Below are 20,031 nucleotides of genomic sequence, written 5' to 3' on the forward strand. Positions count from 1 at the left end.
ACAGTGGTCTAAGGTAGTTCCTTGGTTTACTCCATATCTCTGTGGAAGCTACAGCCAAGAGCTACAAAAGCTTAGCTCAGCATTAAGACTCCGAGGGAAACAGCTAGTCTAGCTTTAGCCAAAGCAGAGTTCCCTTCAGACATGCACTGAATTCCAAATATCGTGAGAACGCACATGTCGGAGGTAGTTGCTGAGGACTTTTTCTCTGGACATTTTCTCAAACTTGACAATGCAGAGGGATGGGAAATTCACTGCAGTCACTTGGATTGTTGATGATATTTCTAACATGAGACAGATGCCAAACTGGATTAATATGTTTGAGGGCATTTTGGCGATAAGGACTAGAGTCGGCAAACTCCGGTAAATGTCAGGACTCAATTCAATTTTTCAGAGTTGCTGTCAGGAAACAGTTAAGGATTGCAACTAAGTAATTAAGTCAGACGCAAATCCACAATTTTTATATTTTCCTTAATTTGTGAGCTTTACCTGAACACTACAATAGAACCAGGCTAACCATCCCATCCTCATGCTATGCCAAGCTGCTGGCTGTAGCTTCATATTTAACAGATCGATCCTCTCAACTAACCCCTCAAGAGGAAAGCAAGGCCTTGTTCCCAAATGTTAAACTATTTCTTTAAATGCTAACAACCCACATACTTCCCTTCCATCCTGCTCCCCTGTTCCCAAAGCCCTTAAATACTATAAGAAAGAGCCTTTTGTGGTGGGGCCTGGCAGCAGTGAACATACCTACAGACGTCCCCCCCCAGTCCTCACATAATAGCCCGCCCCCCAGCTGTGTTAAGGTTGAACAGCTGAGCTTCAAACACCAGCACCTAACACAGCCCAAACTAAGGTAGTCCCAGGTTGAACACGTGTGCAGGCATTATTTTCTGCATTACTTTTAAAGGCCAGAATCGTAGGTGGCTGGTGATGCTGGGGAAAAATACCCACAGCTTGGCTAATTTTCCAACTAAGTTAAATGCTCAACAAGTATTCACACCGCTGAGGTTTACGTAAGAGCCAAACTCATGGATCTCGTGGATGGTGAGCAGTGGAACACTCCACAGTGATTATACGAGGTGTCACGTTGTTCTTGCCCTTATCTCGGGATGGAGGTTCCCGTTTTATCCTTCACCAGATCCCGGTGTGAGAACACAGTGTGCAAAGTGAAAACTGCTTGTAATGACATGCAACCTGAAACGTTTACCTCGAAGCTGAACACACACCAAATCACTGACAAAGAAATCGCAGCATGTGTGTACAGTCAGTGTTTCATTAACCTCCGCTAGCTCTGTAACATAAGTGGAGTCATGAGCACGCGAACAGACTTTATTTAGATAACACCTCATAATGATTATAATAATAAGTATATTAAAAATTATAATTACAATTTTACTAATTAAGAACTTTTCAGGTTTACAAAGTTCTTCACAGGCATGAAAGCAGAAAATACATACAGTGAATTTTAGTTTAGTTCAAAACAATGTTACAATGAAAGTAATAAATTATAGCAAAAAAACAAGCAATAATCTTGTTAAAAGTTTTAAAAGATTACGTCCTATTACGTTTGCATTATATGTTGTAGACGGTTCATGTTATTTACTATTAACATGTGTGTGATTGTGTGATCAATGTGCATTTTACATTAACACTGAGTCTCCCACGACACCTGAGCAGCGGCCGAGTGCGGAGAGCTTTCCCAACCTGAGAGCCTGTGGTGTTATGAAACATTAGATCCGGGTTTTGTTCCCTACGACCTGGGATTATTTCCCTGTTCTTAGCGGATGAGCCACGTGACATGCTGTTAGGCTCTGTTCTAAAGCTGGATTTTTACTTGTTATCATAGTTACAAGCTTTTCTCACAAGTTCTGGTTTCACTTGCAGAGGCTCTCTGGTGCACCTCTGGCGAGTGAAGCGAGGCTCTGTATACACAGTGAAAATAAACCTATAGCAGAGGCTTTAAAGGGTTTATTTGGTGTTGAAAATGATTCTGCTATTTTTTGTGGTGCCGGAAAAGTTATATATACTAATTGACCCCCACTAAATTATTCATTGGCGCCTGTGTACATTTATTTGGTTCCCACTTTGTGTTGAGTGAAAAGCTTGATAAACATCAATCTCTGTGTTTATTTCTTTCGTTGTGATTCTGATCACAAGGCCTGAAGAATAAAATGATCGCACGTGTTGGAGACTCTCATGATTAATAACGGTGAGGACTGTAAATATTAGATAAAAGCTAAAAAGTATGAAGACTTGAAGCGCATTTAATGGATGCCTGCTGTACGTGGCTGGTATGTTGTTTATTAGCGTATGGAAGTCGTAGGGATCCAAGTGAAGCTGCTGAGTTGAATTATATTATTTTAGGCTTATCTCAGAGTTATTGTGGTAAAATACTGCTTGTTTTTCCACTGTTCATAACTCAAAGCACACAGTTGGCGCTTGGACAGGTTTACACTGACGTCAGTATTAGGGACGGGAATCGGCAGGGACCTCCCAATACAATACTATCACGATACTTAGGTGGCGATACAATATGTATTGCGATTCTGTAAGTATTGCGATTCAATATTACGATTTCTTGCGATTTCTTTTGGTTATATCTTTTTTTTAAATACTGGACCATGGAAAACAGTTGAATCATACCTTCAAATACAACACAGTCAAATTAATTTAGAGATTAACTGAATGACCAATAGAGCCAATAGAGAATATAAATACAAATGTGCCATATTATTGGATAGTCCCTGGCAACTGTACACAAACTGACAGATTAAGAAATGTATACCACTTCAAAAATCTATTTGGGAGGCAGCATGGCGATTTAAAATCGTCATTCACAAGAATCGCGATTCGTAACTGAAGATTCCCCCCCCCACCCTAGTCAGTATCATGGGCTGTTCCCGGCACTCAGACAGTTGTGAGGAGTGGTTTGTGTAATTAAAGGAGCTATTTGATATCATTACAGTCAAATCCATCATCAAGTCTTTTGTGCGTCTTTGTATTTCACTCCATAACCTTAACCGTGGAGATTCTCCTGTGCTGAGTGAGTGTGAGGCCTTCCTGGAGGGAATACCCATTCAACTGTGTCACTCAGCAAACATACAGGTGATCCTCACATGATCCACTTGAGGTTACCTGAAGGGAAAGTGGTCATTGCACCGCTGCAAATTTCACACTCGTCACATATAATTCGGCATATAGCCCCAGTGGTGGGTTGAGGTAGTGCACTTGCCCTTTTTTCAGTTATCAGAAAGGCCACAACACAATAACTTTTACGTCTCATCTTTTGTCACAACAACCTTCCTTCACGTGTATCACAGCTGTTCTGTGACTTTGGTGAAGTGTAATAGTGCTAAATACAATTGGGGGTGCCATCATGAAACCATAAACCATGGAATATATTGTATCTGTTTATTTTCAGTTAAGAACTGTTAGTGTTAGTGTTGCTGGATTATGCTGCGTTTTATAAATCATCAACAAATAGCAGTAAACTCTCACTAATTATACACCATCACATGGTGCAGAGAACCACAGGCCAGTCAACAAACTCTTGTAAGATTAGTTTAAGCATTCATTTGTATACGTCACCATTTTTTCTACAGATTATTGTGGTGTTTCCAAAAGAGGGACAATAGACTAAGAGAGATTCTGGAATAATGGATTTCATAAGGGATTTTTACCAACTTGGTAACCACAACCCTAATGCACACAGCTTTCCAAACCCTTATTGTTTAGTGGTTGCCTGTGTGTTATTGTAATGGCTTTTGTGAGTCTACTGATTTAGTCCACTGTCATATGTCATTCACCCATTTCCACAAAATTCCACTTTTAGCTTCATTTTGAGATAAACCTAAATTCATTGTCTCTTTCCTCTGTTATCTGGTTCCATTTATCTTATTTTAATGTCGTTGAGCACTGACAGCGAAAAGCTCTGCAATCCTGTTATCGCGTGACTATTGATGTCAGATTTGTGACCTGACTGTTAACCGAGCTGAGTGCTGCTCTCTCTGGACAGAATCCATTAAAGGGCCTCGGCAGTGCTGAGTGAGAGGGAGGAGAGTCGGCCATTAGTTAATTATCTACATCCTGACGTATGTGTGGTCTTTAGTATGAGGAGGGCAGAGTGACCTGAATCTGCTGCTGACAGCAGGAAGACGTACGATGAGTGTCATGAGTTTTTATTGATTAGTTCCAAAGGTATGATTGGTGTCTCGCCACATACGGCCCATTGATGAGGTGGTGATTTAATTCTTTAAAACTGTCTTAGTGACAAACATATTTTGAGATTCAGAGTGACTTGCATTTCCAGAGCGAATCATCAAAAACGTATCGGCAAACAGAAAAAACAAACAGAAACCCGTTCAATAGGATTTCCTCAGTATCAAAGTAGGGTTGTGGGGTTAAGCTTTGGGTTGAAGTGAGTAGAAGTCACTTAATAACCAGTAGGACTCATGTTAATCTCAGTTGGTCTGTGTTGAGGTAAAATTAGCATGTGGGGAAACTTGCACCCTTCACACATGGGTTTATGACTAATCCCACCTAGTGCCTTGGTTGGATTACATAATAGACATAGTGTGTTTTGTTGTGCTAAACATTATGAAGCTTTGCCCGAGGGACCCACAATCACGTCAAGTGAGTGATGCAGACATCAGCGTCTGTCTGTCCTCAGTCATTTTTTTTACGAACATGTGAAACAGTTTAAAAGCTTCTCCAGGTGCAGGCCCTGCTCACTCTCCGGTTTGGGTGGAAAATACCGATGAGCACAGAGAAAATGATGCTCATTCTTGTCGAGGAGCCAACAATGACTGAACTCTGGTTGCCTCTCAGGAGGTGGTGTGGTTTTGCGATTTGGACTCATTGCCTCGTTTCTACTGTCTCCCTGCAGGTTGTGAAGAGTGAGAAAGGACTCGCACGGCATCTGGATTTATGCTGAAGACATTTGCCTCTGTGCTCGCCTCGAGACTCCACACAAGAGGTCGGTGTCGTCACTTGTGTAAATGAGTAGATCTACGTTGCATATTGTGTATTTTTTTCCTTTAATTTCATCTGCTCCCTTTTCTTCCGCTCCAGTAAACACTTTGTCCTCCGGAGATGTGTGTGTCTTTGGAGTTGTGCAGACCAACAAAACAAACAGACACTGGTTTCCTGCTTTTCTCTGTGTGATATTATTGGGGTTCCTGGCAGCTGTCTGTTACTAATGGAAACCAATGCTGTTCCCATGACTCCTATTGTTCCGGGCAGGTGTTACCTAACATCGCTCCCTTAAACACCCTGAAAACTTTTTTTTTTTTTTCTGACTCATCTTCCCACTATGAGTAGTTGCTTCCGACAAATTAATGTGTGAAACTGAATGAATACCTGTGGTTGTTTCCTGTCAGACTCCTCCATCAAATGGCAGAATGTTAATGTAATGTAAATCTAAGGAGGACAATTTCTGCCACAACAAAAATGAAAAGTTAAGCATAGTAGATAATAATACACACCGAGCACTCACACAACTGCTTTGAAGGCTTCAATCGAAATTCTGCTCATTCACTTTGAATGGAGTGACACCATGGGCTGCCGAACTGCATTGCGGTTTGCATTTTTCCACTTTTCTTGCGTAGCGTTCGATAGCAGTTGAGAAAAGCTCAACTTTGTGAGCGTAAGCGCAGGTTACACGTTTGGTGACCACAGGTCCTGCCTGATGTCAAATGTCAGTATGACCCTGGAGAGAGTAGGGTGGACCTGGTGTGTGTTCATGTGGTTGTGGACTATATACTGTGTACTTCCCTGTAGCGTTGCATGAGGAACTAGCTTAAAAAGCTGGCTAAGTTTGGTGTACCAAGCAGGAAACTCTGGTCGTTGTTGTGATTATAATTGCGTCATAACAAGGCATCGGGGGCGTCCAATGTCAAGCCTCGAAGCAACGTGTGTGACAAAATACGTTGAAATTATGGCACAATATTTTGACTTACTTGCAAGATGCTAAAATAGTAGGGGAGAGCGGGGTAATGTGGGACATTTTTTACATTTGATCCCCTCTAGGCGAGCTAAAATGATGTATTAGTAAAATATACACATTTTCCATTAATTCAGGATGTTTCCTAGCAATGGAAATGATCAGAATGTCTTCAGGACAAAGGAAAGTGAAAATATTATGTTTATCAAAAAGTGGTCTTGTGTCTCACTTTACCCCGGCAACGGGGAAATCAAGGGGGTAAAGTGATCCACTTACTTTTTCCACTTTAAAACTACCATAACAACACACGTTGTAATAGTTAAAATCCAGACAGCTAGATTGACAACCACACATTCCAAAACTAATATCGAACAAGTAACAGAATCATGGGGATTGGTCAATTAAGCACATTTATGATTATTATGATTAATGTGATCTCTTGCTCACACTAGCTTACCTGCACATTTTTTCTCTGTCCAATTGGCAGGGACAGGGATATTGTTTTTCTCTGCGTATTCAAATGCCAGTTCAGGCCACTTAACTGGAGCAAGGCCATGGAACTGGTCAGCTAGTTGTTGAAGTGTTTGGCTCCTCCTCCATCTATCTGTGAGTATTGTCTTTACCTCAGCTACTGCACCCCAGGCTACTGATTTTACTTTCCATTTTCTCTTTTTTCTTTATGAATCTTTTGAGGGTTGTCTTAAAAAAACACATTTTGTGAAAAAACATACTTTCCACAGCAGCTGCACCAACTTCTCCTTCATTGCAAGGGGGAATGGGAGGGGCTTGAAAACATAATGGTCACATGACCCGAAATGTGTTATGTTGCCTAGATACAGGGGATGTCTCACATTACCCGATGTCTCACATTACCCTGCTCTCCCCTACTTTTCGGTAATGTGAAGAAAAAACAATTTTGATAACAAACCAGCATTATGGAGGAGAATGTTTGTGAGTTTTTAGTCTTGTGTATTACAACTTTTTAGATCCATGGATGTTTTATATTTGTTTAAAAAGTGAGTTCTACGTTACATCATCCAAGTCTAAAGGCCACATGTGAATAATTAACTGAAGGTGGTTGAAGCATCTTTATCTGCTTCAAGTCCCTGTTGTAATTTCATCCTCTGTCATGCTTACTTTTGAAATCAGCCTGGTGTATTTATGCGAATGAGGTCGGAAATTGGGGGTGTTGGTGGGTGGATGGAGGCGGGGGGGTTCCATGTTTTTCCAATATGGAGGAAAACAATGGAGCGAGAGATACTGAGCAGAGACCATCTGTGAAGGTCGTTGCAAAGTGGAAAGCACCGGCTAACATAATAAACAAAATGATCGTTTGTCATTTTTCCTAAAATAGGGAGACCTCATGTCAGCGCGCCCCCGCTTCCTGTTATCTGACACGTGTTTTCTCCTGAACCTCTTTTGTCTTCACGCTCTGTATCGGACCAATCCATTACAAAATGCTGCGCTTTGATATAACAAGTACAAACACTTACTTTTATCAGGGGTTTGGATAAGAGTAAAAATCAGTATCATCTCAGCTGGGGTCCAAGGAATGTCTCCGCTCATGTAATCTGGAGATATGAGACTTGACACTTTTTATATCCTGCCATGTCAGCTGTAATTCAACCTGATAAGTCCTGTTGTCTCTGAAGGACACAGCGCTGGTGTCCATATCTTTCCTGTTTTGTTCTAATCTGACACGGACAGGTTTTTGTGAGGGTTTGATACGAAAAGGCTCGTCGACACTCATCTCTTTGTCTGCAAGTGAAAGCCTTTACACATCTCACTTTACTCCCCCCGAAACCAGCCCGACAAAAGCAACACGCTTCTTCATTTCTCAGCTTCCCACCTCTTCTTTCTGTCCACAGCGTCTCGCTTTCACCCGGGGTCTCGCCTCGTTTGTCTCCGTCCTTCGCCTCCCCAACTCCTACACATGCCGGTAACGTGTTTTGCCAAGAGCCCGAGAGCCGGGGATGATATCACTTGATACGTTTATTATCTGAAACTCAGGAGAGGGGGAGTCTGGTGCCAACGCTCGTCAGCGGTGCTTACTTTTGATTTTGAGCGGAGTATCAGGTTGAACTCCGAGTGCCCACAACAGCTATGGCTCTGCCCCCAGGGGCGTTTGGATAAAGCGGCCGGCGAGATCTCAGCTTGCAGGGGGTTTGTGTGTTTTTTTGTGTGTGTGTGTGCTATAGGGGGAAACTCAGCTGGGAGCAGCAGGTCAGAGCCACAGGGAAGTTAGGATTAAACTGCACTCATCCCAAACACAAAACACAGCGAGAACAATGGTTTGAGCCCCTCCAGAGAAGAGGGCCAAATACCTACCATCCACCCAGCTCAGCAGAGTCGGGCCTGGAAAACAGACACATGGGAATTTGAAGTGGAAGGAGTTTTCTCCTGCGACCCCCTACCTTTTATGGACCCCGGGGGCTGTTTCCAGGCCTTAGGTGGGGCTGGAAATGGTTAAGCATAATGGAGACAGTTTTAGGCCTGAGGGCCCCCAAACTCTACAGCTCTTTAACAGTGGGAAACCGAGCAAAGGGGCTGAGGCTCCTCGGGGTCTCCCAGTCCCTCAGCAGTCAGAGGAAATAGGTGTGAAGAATGTAGCCCATAATTGATATTTCACCCTGGTGAATATTTTCTGATGAATATGTGAAGTACATGAAAATCACATTAGTCTGACCAAGACCTATTTTTTATTACTTTGTAGTTTGTTAGGACAGATGTAAATTAGTCTCAGTATATAACATAATACAGATGCGACAGTAAGTCAAACAATCAATTGGTCAGCTTATCAGCAACTACAATTTATTGGTCAACTTGTGATGACCAATAAATGGTTTAAAGCAGGCTGACTTCTACTGGAGTGTCAGGGACCGAGCAGGTAGACCAGAGAGACCCGGGTTGTTTAAAAAAATATACTTAACAACAACTTTGGGCCCATAAAGATCAACCTAACTAAACTAACCTGAAGACAGGTTAACAACACAAAAAACTGAAACACCGGGGAAACATCCATAGCGGCTGATCAACCCTCAACTCAAACACAAAAGGGGGATAGACCAGGACATACTAACATTTAAACAAACTACAGCCAGGTGCAACTGGACCTCCTTTAGACGGCCAGCCAGACGCCTCCAGCAGCGACCTCCAGGAACTGGTAACTCCAAGAAAAGTGGATTAATTAATATAAAAAATATAAATAAATTGATGAACTATGTTGTATGAAGCCAAAATCTATGTGTCCAGTTATTTATCTGTGACGTTTGTTTGCATTTTAAGTGTGTGCACAAAGAAACTTAAACCAAGCAAATTCAACAGAAAGGTTACCACCATGTTGCAGAGGTTCAGTGTGGGGCTGTTGGTGCGGCCATCACATCGAGAAGCTGCTGTGGTCCTTTTGAATTAAAATGTATTAAACTGAATGTCTTGGTGTTTTTAACTGTTGGTTGGCAAAAGGGGACTTTAAGAAACAGGACACCATGTGGCCAAATTTTACAATGGACATTTTCAGTGTCTTTTTTAGCTGAAGTCCAACAACGTACTGTAGTGTCTTTGTGATGTGTTTTATAAGCAGTCCATACCCAGATTGTTGAATTGGAGCCTGAGTGAGTCCATATCATATACTGTATCACTTTGACAATGTCCAGATACTAGTCTGGCCTAGAGGGATCCTCTCTGCACTGTTTCATTGTGATTGACCTTCTGACTGCTGCTGATAGAGGTTTGAGATATACAGTCTCTCACAGTGAACATTATATGAAGATGACGTTATCATTGTGTGCTAATGCCGCTTCAAGCAGATACTGTCCTGAAAGCGTTCCTACTGATTAGTTCAAGAACAATCAGACTCTCAAGAAACAACTTAACAGAAGATTGAAAAACTAATTTGCATTCTTGGTCCTACTGTGGCTACGTCCTTATGCCTTAACATCCATTGAGTCACGACGGCAAAAATATGTTGGTCCCTATATTTGGGGCTTTTTGTGTTGAAAAAACAAACAACACTGTTTTGGTTTAATCTGTCTTTATAAAAGGAAAGATATTTTGTCAAATTACCCTGAGTTCAGTGCTGTACAGTCGTGCAACAGCCACTTTTTCTGTTTTGGTTCCAACACTATAAACAGACGTGATTGTAGCTCTGCTGTTGTTATCCCTCTGTTGTGATCGATGTTATCTCTGTTTTGTGCTTTTTTAATCCTCAGCTCCTTAAGCACCAGCTGATATCTATCCCTTACAGACGCCATACATATGGCGTCAGGCCAGTGACAAATAAAACTCCTTTGTGACAAGCAGCATGGAGCGATCCTTTCGCAAGACGCCTATCCAGTGACCCCTCCCTCCCACCCTCTATCCCTCCACCACCCGGTCTGCGGCTGATCAGCCGGCCACCCACTTTGAGGCCCGGCTGTGATGTGTCAGATGGTCTTTGTTTTCCGTCACCTCCTTTACCCTCGTGGCGTTGGCTCGCCGTGCGACTGGTGTTATGGTCACTACGAGAAGATGAGGGCCTCGGCCGTCCTCCACTGAAGCACAGCTGCAGAATTCCCATGTCCCTCCTACTGGAGTGACTCCTACTCCACTGCTCAAACCAGACTGACACACAGTCACTCAGATTGTCCAATCACACTGAGATCAAATGGCGGTGTGCATGTTTTGTGCACTCAGTTCCACATGTGTTCATGTGTACACTGCTATGCTGTTTTTTATTATGTATTTGGAAAAAGAAAAAGGCTCTTGGGATAGGTGAAGTAGTTTTCTTTCCTCCACCCCTCATACTTCTCAACAGTGCCTCGGACTCCTGCTCTCAGTCGGAGCTGTTAGAAGTCCTCTGTGACTCTGTGGCCGACACATTCGCTCCACACCTCTCGCGGGTGTACTCTGACCACGAGCTGTGGAATCTGGTCAACACTCCGGTCTCTGCATTAATGTTCCCTTTCCCTCCTGCTCTCTTTCCCACGCTCCCGTCCTACTCTCCCCCCCCCCCCCACCGAAGCGCTCAGTGTTGGGATTTCCTCACCCTCAACACATCCGTGTGTTTATGCTCCAGCGGTACTCCCCAGAAAGTTAATAAATTAGCAAATACACTGCTGAGATAACACTCCCTTTACAAAGATACGGCGGAATAAAACCACTGTTCACAAAAGCATAATGGATGAAAATGATGTGCCGTGACCTCGCCGAGGAAATTGATCTGTCTCTTGACCTCAGCTGTCTTATTAAATCAATGGATCGGTGTCAAATATATGAATTACAGCTTAAGGTTGGCAGTGAAGATATTACTTGCACTTGTATTTACACCCTCAGCGTTGATGTTAATAATGAGGTGGTACAGGGTTCAACTCAGATCTTGTTGGCTTGGACCAAAAATGTGTCTGTAGCAAGGACTTAATATACGATTTTAGTTTTATTCATGCAAAGGCTGTTTAAGGATTTCTTTTGTTAAATAATAAGAAGTTTTTTATAAAAAAAACAGGTCAATGTCTCTTTAAAGTAAGTTTCACCTAGTATTTTGCTCTGAAACTCAATCGGTGTGAGCCCAACCCTGCTCTTGTGAGTTAGAAAATATATAGTTCCCGGTCGATGCGGCCCCTTCCCCTGTGTGAACATGTTAAACATATGTCTCCATGTGCCTGTTGATGGGACTTACACCCATCAAGCTGTGGCGGGATGGTTGGAAGGCCAGATGTGGTGTAAGTGGCCAGATGGTCATAGCTGCTCCCTCTGTGGCATTCTAACCGAGCTCAGACTTCTCTGATTGCACGAAGAAGCAAATGTACAACGGTGAACTCCCCAACATCCATTTGTCACTTCGGATCTGCTTTTAGACTGCATTGAGACAGTCCTTCTTTGGGGGTGTAAAGAAATGCCTGACATATTTGAACGATATAATGAGAAGGGTATACTGTTAACATCCATATGCTACCATCAGGTATCAGATTCTCCTCTTGTCTAGACTTCTGTTTGTGCATCTGTGAGTTTTTCTGTGCATCTGACTTCCCCACACAGTGAGCGGCCATTGCTATTTTCCTCAAGTGGAAACTCCATGAGCTCTCGTCTGAGTCAAATACACAATCTGTCCGTCCGCTGCTTCCACCAATTTTTTTTTTATGTCTCTCCTTCGCTGCCATCTCTTTTCCACAGAGGCTTTTGGAAAGTGAAGTGAAGCCTCTTCAGCGTGGCTGGGCGGTGGAGTGACGCAACACATGCAGGCCCTGTTCCGATTGAAAACACGTGGAGATAAAAAACCTCATTGAGATATCCGAGGCACGTCCGGGAGTCATGTGTCCACACGAGCCAAAAATATTTGATGTAAGGCTGCGTATCTTGCAGATATACTCGAGTTGAGGAGTTGTAGGTCCCCTGACTCGCTTCCCACAGTGTCATGTGTCCAATGACATTTCTTTGTGGCTAGTTTGGAACAGGACATTTAAGGCTTTCATCCTCCTGATGATAGCAATCTTGCTAAATGTTGTCACGAGCCTGATGGAAAACAGATGAGGGGATGCGATAGTGGTGTGTAGAAAAAGGAAAATATGTTAAACCACCTGAAGAACCAAACACGTGACTTTGCATTTCAATCAGCATCCAATCTGTTGACCTGGTGAATGTAAAAACTATTTTCAATCCTTTTTTTTTCTCAGTTTTGCTCTCCACCAACTCCTAAAGTGAAGATCTCTGGAATGTTTGGCAAAAACATGCTCCATTATATTTACCAGCTTGTTGCTAACTTTGTTGTCTTGCTCTTTGATGGTTGAACTGGGGGGGGTGTGGTGATGAGGGCGGTTAAACTGAACCAAAACAGCAAAGTTGAGGGTAATAAAACCCGAAAAGCTGAAAGATGTTGAAATGCTCTGTAGAGTGACAGATTTTGGAGCTGTGGGTTTCTCTCTTTAAGGAAAACCTTTGACCTGATCCAAATATATTGATCTGTGTAGGTCCGAACGTAGCTGAATAGGCAACAAGGATATTTGAAAACTGCGTCTTCAGGACTGATTCGGTGTCGTTTGATTAGAATTGATTGACAGCCGAGGAGCTGCAACCGTTTGTCGATTTAATCAATGGAGAAGAAATCGATTGTGATGTGATGGAAGAGACCTCTCAGAGTAAAGCCTCTTTTCCCACTGTTCAAAACACCCCGTAACATCTGCTCACATCTGGCTCTTGTCTGCAATGGGAATGTACACAATCAGCATTCACTCCCGGGTCAAGTAACTCTGCAGTAGAAACGGGTTTTATGGAACGTGACACCCGAGTGAGAGACTGCCTTTGTTTTTCGGTGCATTTTTGATGTCAAACATGTGGCGCAGGGGGAAAATATACAGAAAGGCAAACCCATCTACTGACGGTGGGGAAAAGGACTCAATCGTCTTTTTTTTTGCAAATTTGTGCGCATTTAAAAAAAACGGCATAGTCTTGCAAATTTGGGTGTAAAAGAGTTAAATGAGGCTGACCATCGCTAGATTGGATTTCTTTTGCACCACCTGTTATCTGACTCTTATCAGCTGTGACCCTGCTTCACTTCACACTCATCCACTTTCCTCAGATCTACAAGATACTATTGATCGGAGTCTGACAGGGAAAGATGAATCACCAGCAGGATAGGACCAGACCCTAGCTATAGCTCTGTCCAATCCGTATGAAGAAGGATTCAGCCCCGGCATGTGTCTGGTGTGTACATGTGTGCGTATGTGCTGAGAGGATTAGGACTGCGGAGGATCTTTTCTCTCCCCTGTCCTCTCTGATCCTCTGGTCTTTGATGTGAGGGGTCTGCGCTGTGTCGGAGCTGCCAGGAGAAATCTCCAGCTGCATCTTTAGTCCCACAGCACCACAAAGCTTTCCGCCAGGCTGAAGAATGATGTGAAGTCAGCCTCTGTCTGGCGTGTTCTGTATCTCAGGGTCGCCAACACCAGCTACCGTAAGGCTACACATCAGATCTGCTAGGGATAGGACCGGCAGAGATTAAGAGCCTCTAAAACAGAAGTAAGGGAACGCTGCTGACCCTTTTAGTGTGGACAGGCAGAAACAGAGATGTTCGGGAGCTATGAGCGCAGGCTAACCCTTGAAAAAAACAAACATGCAGAGAATAAATGCCATAGAAATTATTTTACTATTAGTGTGCAGTGGTGTAATGTGCACAAGGCTCAGATAGTAATCTGAAAATCTCATTGTCTGGTGTATTATAGAAATACAGTTTTCGCTTTCACCTTTCCCTAAACTGTCCAATCACAGCTTAGCGTCCTTAACCAGTCACAGCAGATATGTGTAGCTTTGTATTTCTCCACATGGTGAAGTGGTGTGCATGTGGCCTTGGTGATACTGAGACTCTGCATTGGGGAGTTTTGGAGGCTGGTGTCACTTCAGCCTCCCATAAACCAAAAACCACAAGAGCAGAAGGGTATAGGAATGTGTGTGTGTGTTTGTATGCTGCCATCATAAGCGTGACAATTCAAACTTGCTCCAATCTGTGTGTCGTGGGCTCGGGACGAGAAGCAGCTCTGAAATCGAGGAGCTATTCTTTCAAAGATGACGTTTTGGAGTTGTAAATCTACCACTGTGACCATTGTAAACATCCGCAGCAGAGAGGAAAGTCTGACAGCCGTAACAACAGTGTTCCAAAGTAGGCAGGGTTTAGGGAACAGCCAGTCGTCTTTAAACTTGTCTATTAACTGCTTCCCACCAATTCACAGCAACGGGGAGAGGATGAATCACCAGGGTTTATTAGAAAGGGTCAAAGGAGCGGTTTTAGTAGGTCTGGGAATGGTTCATCTGTGCTGAAAGGATCTATTTTTGTGCTGTCATGGTCTAACTTCCATTCAAACTGATAAGGACGGCCTCTTTTCCTCGGGCCTTCCACGCTGCGCTCAACTGCCTGGCTGACCTATCGGCTCGTCTTCCTGTTTCACAAACTTTTTTTTTCTCTCCGTCTTCATATGGAAGTCATTTGTGAGCGAACACGAGTCAGACAAATACTGTAGCTGACTTCAGTGTTGGCTCAAAGCGCCCTATGCTGCTGCAAGCAATCCTGGAACACTTCTCCCATCAGCCAGAGGTTATCCATTAGTCAGACAGTGAGGTGACTGCTCCATCAGTCAGTTATCTAGACATCCAGACAGATATCCACTGTGCCGTTTGTTGAGATTTATGTTGCAAATGCAACAACCACACAAGCTTTGTGCTGAAATCGAGTAAAATCGAATTCACACACAATTGTTTTTCAGTCTCACTGTAGGAACATTTTAAACAAAAGTTGAGGCTTAAGTTGAACTTTTCGAATTCATCTTCACTTAACGCACACTATTCCAAAACAATTGCTCACTTTCTCTGTTCATTGGCCAGAAGTGTATTTTCACAACAAAAATACACATTAATAGTAGTTATTTAGAACATATATGCATTCTACAATACACTTTGAAGTTAACTAAACTAAATATCGGGCCAGGTTTAACTACACGTCACTTCTTGTTTTTAGCAGATTTGTATCTGATCTAAAAAAACTGCTGATTGTAAATGCGTTCATGAAGCTTTCAGCCTCAGAATCAAATGCAATAAAATCGAAGACGTATTCTTGCCAGATGTTGAAAAACATGACAATGCATCTGTCTTTTCGAGAGGCATACGCAAGCTCCATTCCTTCCATAATATACTGTAACTGCGTCGGTCTGTGGAAATAGCCACACATTGCCTGTTTCTCTAAACACGTCCTCGGTCCGTCTCCTCTGTCCTCCGTTACTCTGAAATTTCCAATTGTTCTTCGTCACCTAAAAGTAACAAGGGAGGGGAAAAACTGCTCCATCAGTTTTTCTACACTTTCGATCAAATACAAGGCGTGCTGAGCTGCTGCAGCGTTTATCTGATCCCTGATCAGCCCAGCCACTGAGCTGAGCTGTGTGGGTGAGAAAGCATTGAACTGTAAGAGCCTGTTTATGCTCCGTCAGAACTCGTCCATGAGATGTGCTGTTGGACCATGTCGGAAATCTGAGGTTTTATACCTGATCCAAAAAGATACAGATGTCCTAGATAAAATATAATGTGGATAATTGTGCAAATTGATAGACAGTCTTTCTAGTAAAAGCACAGTTGTTCACATGAGAGGTGCCACAAATACTTGTGTGAGACAAATGGAAAAACAGAGCTAGAAAAAAAAGTAAAGACCCTGGCTTCACTTTTGCCTCTGTACAAACTGACCTGGAACTGCTTGAAGTAGGTAACAATGTTATATCGTCTGTTTGGGAGATTTATCTGTCTTGCAGGTTTCCCATGAAAAATAAAGTTGGATTCAGTATCGTCATCTGGCCGACAGAGATGCATTTATGTGGATACACGCGTGTGTACAAGTGTGAAGTGTTAGTCTGAGTCTTAAACTTGTCCACTTCCAAGAATGCCAAGAGTTAATCCGACTATATCAATGCTACTGTACTTATTCGCAGAAGTATACTTTTGGGTGTCTGCTTGAGGTTTTTGAACAGCAGGGAAAATGCAGTTGTCACGTAGGCTGATGTCAGATGTTGGCGTTGGCTGATTGAAAGAGTGCAGAGAGCAACGAAAACACGACAAGAAGGTGTGAGAAACTGAGACGGAGAGAGAGAGAAGGAGAGAAACCCTCTGGAGCTCCAGCTCTTGTTATTTTAACCCAGATTCAGCACTGAAATATGGCCACCATGTGGACCCTCTGAAGAAGTGTGGCTCCAGTGCGGGCCCGGCCAATCACAGGGGAGTGCGGCGCTCCAGGGGGAGGGGCGCTGGGAGGGTCTGTGAGTCACAGTCTGAAAGAGGCATTAGAGAGAGTGTGAGCGGTGGAGGAGAGTCAGGGCAGAGGAGCCACATCTCCAGGAGAGCTGGACTTTACCCACAGGCCAATGGAGACAGGTTGGACTACTGTCTTCTTTCTCTTAATTGTCTTGCATTCTTTTCCCATTTAACCCAGCGATGGTACCATTCCTCATATTAACTGTCGGCTGGGTTCCTAGCTGATGCAATGGGATATAAAAATTGGGTTTTAGGTGTTAATCACAACCGCTTAGTAGCGTTCTCCAGGATGTTGAGCAGATGTTGAGAAGTGTTCGGAAAGACTGGCTCCTTCGCAGTGGAAAGTCTGACTATGACTATAACCTTTGTTACTGACTATTACTTCAGAAGTCTGCAATTTCCCTGAAGTAATGAGACATTTTTTTTACTCTAACCTTTAACACAAAAAAGATGCAGTTTGCTTTTGTTGTAGGTCGATTCACACGGCTGTTGTCACCGAACCTGGTCTTTATAGAAGTAACTTTTTCTCCCACATGGTTTTATCTTAATTCCAGAACTGATATTAGAAAAGGAAGTGTTCCCAGACTAGTATTTGAGGTCCTCTGTGACCAATCGGCTCCCACATTCCCTTTCGGTAGCTGCGGGGGCTTCTCATTCAAACGGATCCTCGCAGATTATGAGCGCTGCAGTTGTTTCAAATTTGCTCTGCTGTTTGCCGGGTCACTGAGGCAAAGGGGGTGAGGCCTGGCGATGCAGGGCCTCCAGAAGGCAGCTGGAAATGTCCTAGGCTGTCATTGAGTCATATTAACCACAATGAGGTATAGCTGAACTGCAGATGCTTCATAGCAGGTTGCATTAGTTGCTTTCGCTTGATGTCCTGTCAGTATGGTCAACTTTCCATAAACCCCTTTCATGGTGAAACATGACCACTCGTGGCGTATCCATAGATATGTAGATTGTTTCCTGTCGGCGGCAGCGTAGGAAGGCGCTTCCTGCTGTTCTGTCGCTGTGATAAGAGAAAGGCTGAGTTGACACTTGAACAGGATTTTTTTAGCTTTAAGCTTTTCAGCCACAATAGCAACATGGCTACAGGGGTGGCACGGTTGTGTCTGTCAAATTGTCCCCGCTCTTCAGAACTAAATATCTTGATGATGATTTGATGGATTCCTATTTTCATGTTTCCCAGAAGGATTTTCTTTACAGGCTTTATAGACTCTTACAGACCGGTGATTTACTGACTTCACCTGTAGATCACAATGGCCTTTTTTGTTTTGACAACTTTTGTATTGTCCTGAAATTCAGTACAGACATTAATGGTGCCCAGAGGACCCATCAACATCAGCTTGGTCATCCTATGACTTTTCTTTGTGTGGGTCAGTTTTCATTGATCTCTGAGGTTTCAAAGTTTCTTTCCCTATTAAAAGTTTTTTTTTGTAGTTTTTCCTTCAGCTTGTTGAGGGACACCCGGATGTCACACCTTTTTTAAGCCAAGTGAGACAAATTGCGATTTGTGAATATAGGCAATACAAATATAATTTGATTGATTATTGATCACCAGCAGCTTGGTGATCCTCTGACTCTTCTTTACGTTCCACTAGTATGTCATTATTTTATTGATCATGTTAAAAAGCTCTGTGTTTTCTAGAAGGAATGGTGCAAGATCTAGCAGAGACATTTATTGTGCCTAGAGGATAGATCATCATCAGCTTGGTGATCCTCTGACTTTTCTTCGGTGCCACCAGGGTGTCAATTCCTTTTATTTATCCTGGTAAATATCTCAACATCTCCTCGAAGGGACGGAACACAACATTTGGTAAATACATTCATGGTACCCAGAGGATGAAGGCCAGACTTTTCTTCCTGTGCCACACTCTCCATATCTTTGGTTCCTGCACTGTCGACAGGTCAAACTCTTTTGGGAGCTTGTGAAAGAAGCCAGGGAGTCTTGTAAGTGTGTGCACCCACGGGTATTAGTGCTGGGGGGGGGGGGGGGGGGGCAGAAGGATGGTGGGTGTACTCTGAGGGCTGTAAACTCTTACGCGTATGTAAACTGAAACCCAAATAATCCTCAGTTTCCCTCCCTGGTCGAGGGTCATCATAAATCCATCTAGAGCTCCACATATATAGACTGCCATGCCTCGCTCTATCTTGGGAAACCCCTGTTCATGATAATGGCTCAAATCTGGGAACAGTGAGCAGCCGTCTGGACATAAGTTGTGACAAATACCAGGCCCATTAATAGAAGCAGACTTGTCCAGACATGTTTCAGATCTATTAACCCTCATAGGTGCTATGCAATCAACGGGCACGTGATGCAAACACACTGCTGAAAAGCAAGGTCAAAGGTTAAGTGTCCAGGTCTTCAAAGCTGCGTATCTACCCATGTGGCTCGAGTTGTTTGAGCTGCTACAATATTCCTGTCAGTGAGGAATTAGTCTTTGCCGCGTGCCAGCAAATGTTTGACCTTAAAAACTTTGGACTGCCCCGTGCTTCGTGCCTGAAAAGCCGTTTGTCTCAAACCCTAACGTCAAGCATCAGTCTTGTCGGAGGACTGCTGGGACTCGCCCCCCCGAAACGTCAACAGCCTTTGTGTGAGGGGGTTTGAAGGAGTGTTTCCAGAAGGTTCAGTTAGCGAATGCGTGTGTGCATCTGTTCCTGCATCTGTTCATGGTGAGGCAATGAGAACGCTTGTGATTCATAAAATTAATTTTGGTCCAAATCCACAGAGGCGGCTGTCCGTGCCTGTTCTGATGTCATCTGTTTTACACAGTCCAAACATACTCTACACACACACACACACACACACACACAAAGACAAACACACACACACACCACCCTTGAGAGACCACAGAGTCATTTTCTCCACTGGAAAAGAAGAACTCGGGGGGGGGGGGGGGGGGGGGAGAGAAACTGAACTGTTGTTGATATCTCGACAGGATGACAAAGATCAAAGTTTGTGTAATGCTCTTACTCACACAGTGAGTCTTTCTTGCGGGGATGTGACCGCAGAGGGATGACTGTGGCTCCCCGCCCCTTCTCGGTCCGGGGGCCGAGTGATGGGAACCTCGCTGCGCAGGGCGGCACACGTGTCAACAGCGGCCCCCGGCTCCCTCTGCTTGCCCTGCCAAACACTGCTCAGAGAATGACTTACAGACACCCAGGAGACAGCAGGGAAACCAGAGCAAAAAAAAAAGGGGCTCCAAGAAAAGAAGCAACTGTCAGCTTTGGCCCAGAGCTGTATTTATAACATGAGCACAAAGGCCTGTATGCATCTGGAAATCTTCTCTGGAAAACCTGTTCCTGCGTTTTAGGCTACATCCACATTAGCACCATTTTGT

General features: G+C 43.6%; 1 protein-coding gene across 2 annotated transcripts in view; it reads left to right on the forward strand.

Annotated features, from left to right (window-relative positions):
* Nucleotides 1-20,031, forward strand: part of LOC133975174 (LHFPL tetraspan subfamily member 2a protein) — a 41,190-nt gene that overhangs the window by 11,939 nt on the left and 9,220 nt on the right. The window contains exon 2 of one of the 2 annotated variants that reach the window (XM_062413071.1): nt 4,886-4,975. The gene's annotated coding sequence lies outside the window, so the exon portion shown is untranslated. Of the gene's footprint in view, nt 1-4,885; nt 4,976-16,711; nt 16,814-20,031 lie in introns of those variants that run through there. The other variant, XM_062413072.1, reaches the window with a different exon arrangement.

Source organism: Platichthys flesus, chromosome 19 (genome assembly GCF_949316205.1).
Source record: "Platichthys flesus chromosome 19, fPlaFle2.1, whole genome shotgun sequence".
In the NCBI taxonomy this organism is placed as follows: domain Eukaryota; kingdom Metazoa; phylum Chordata; class Actinopteri; order Pleuronectiformes; family Pleuronectidae; genus Platichthys; species Platichthys flesus.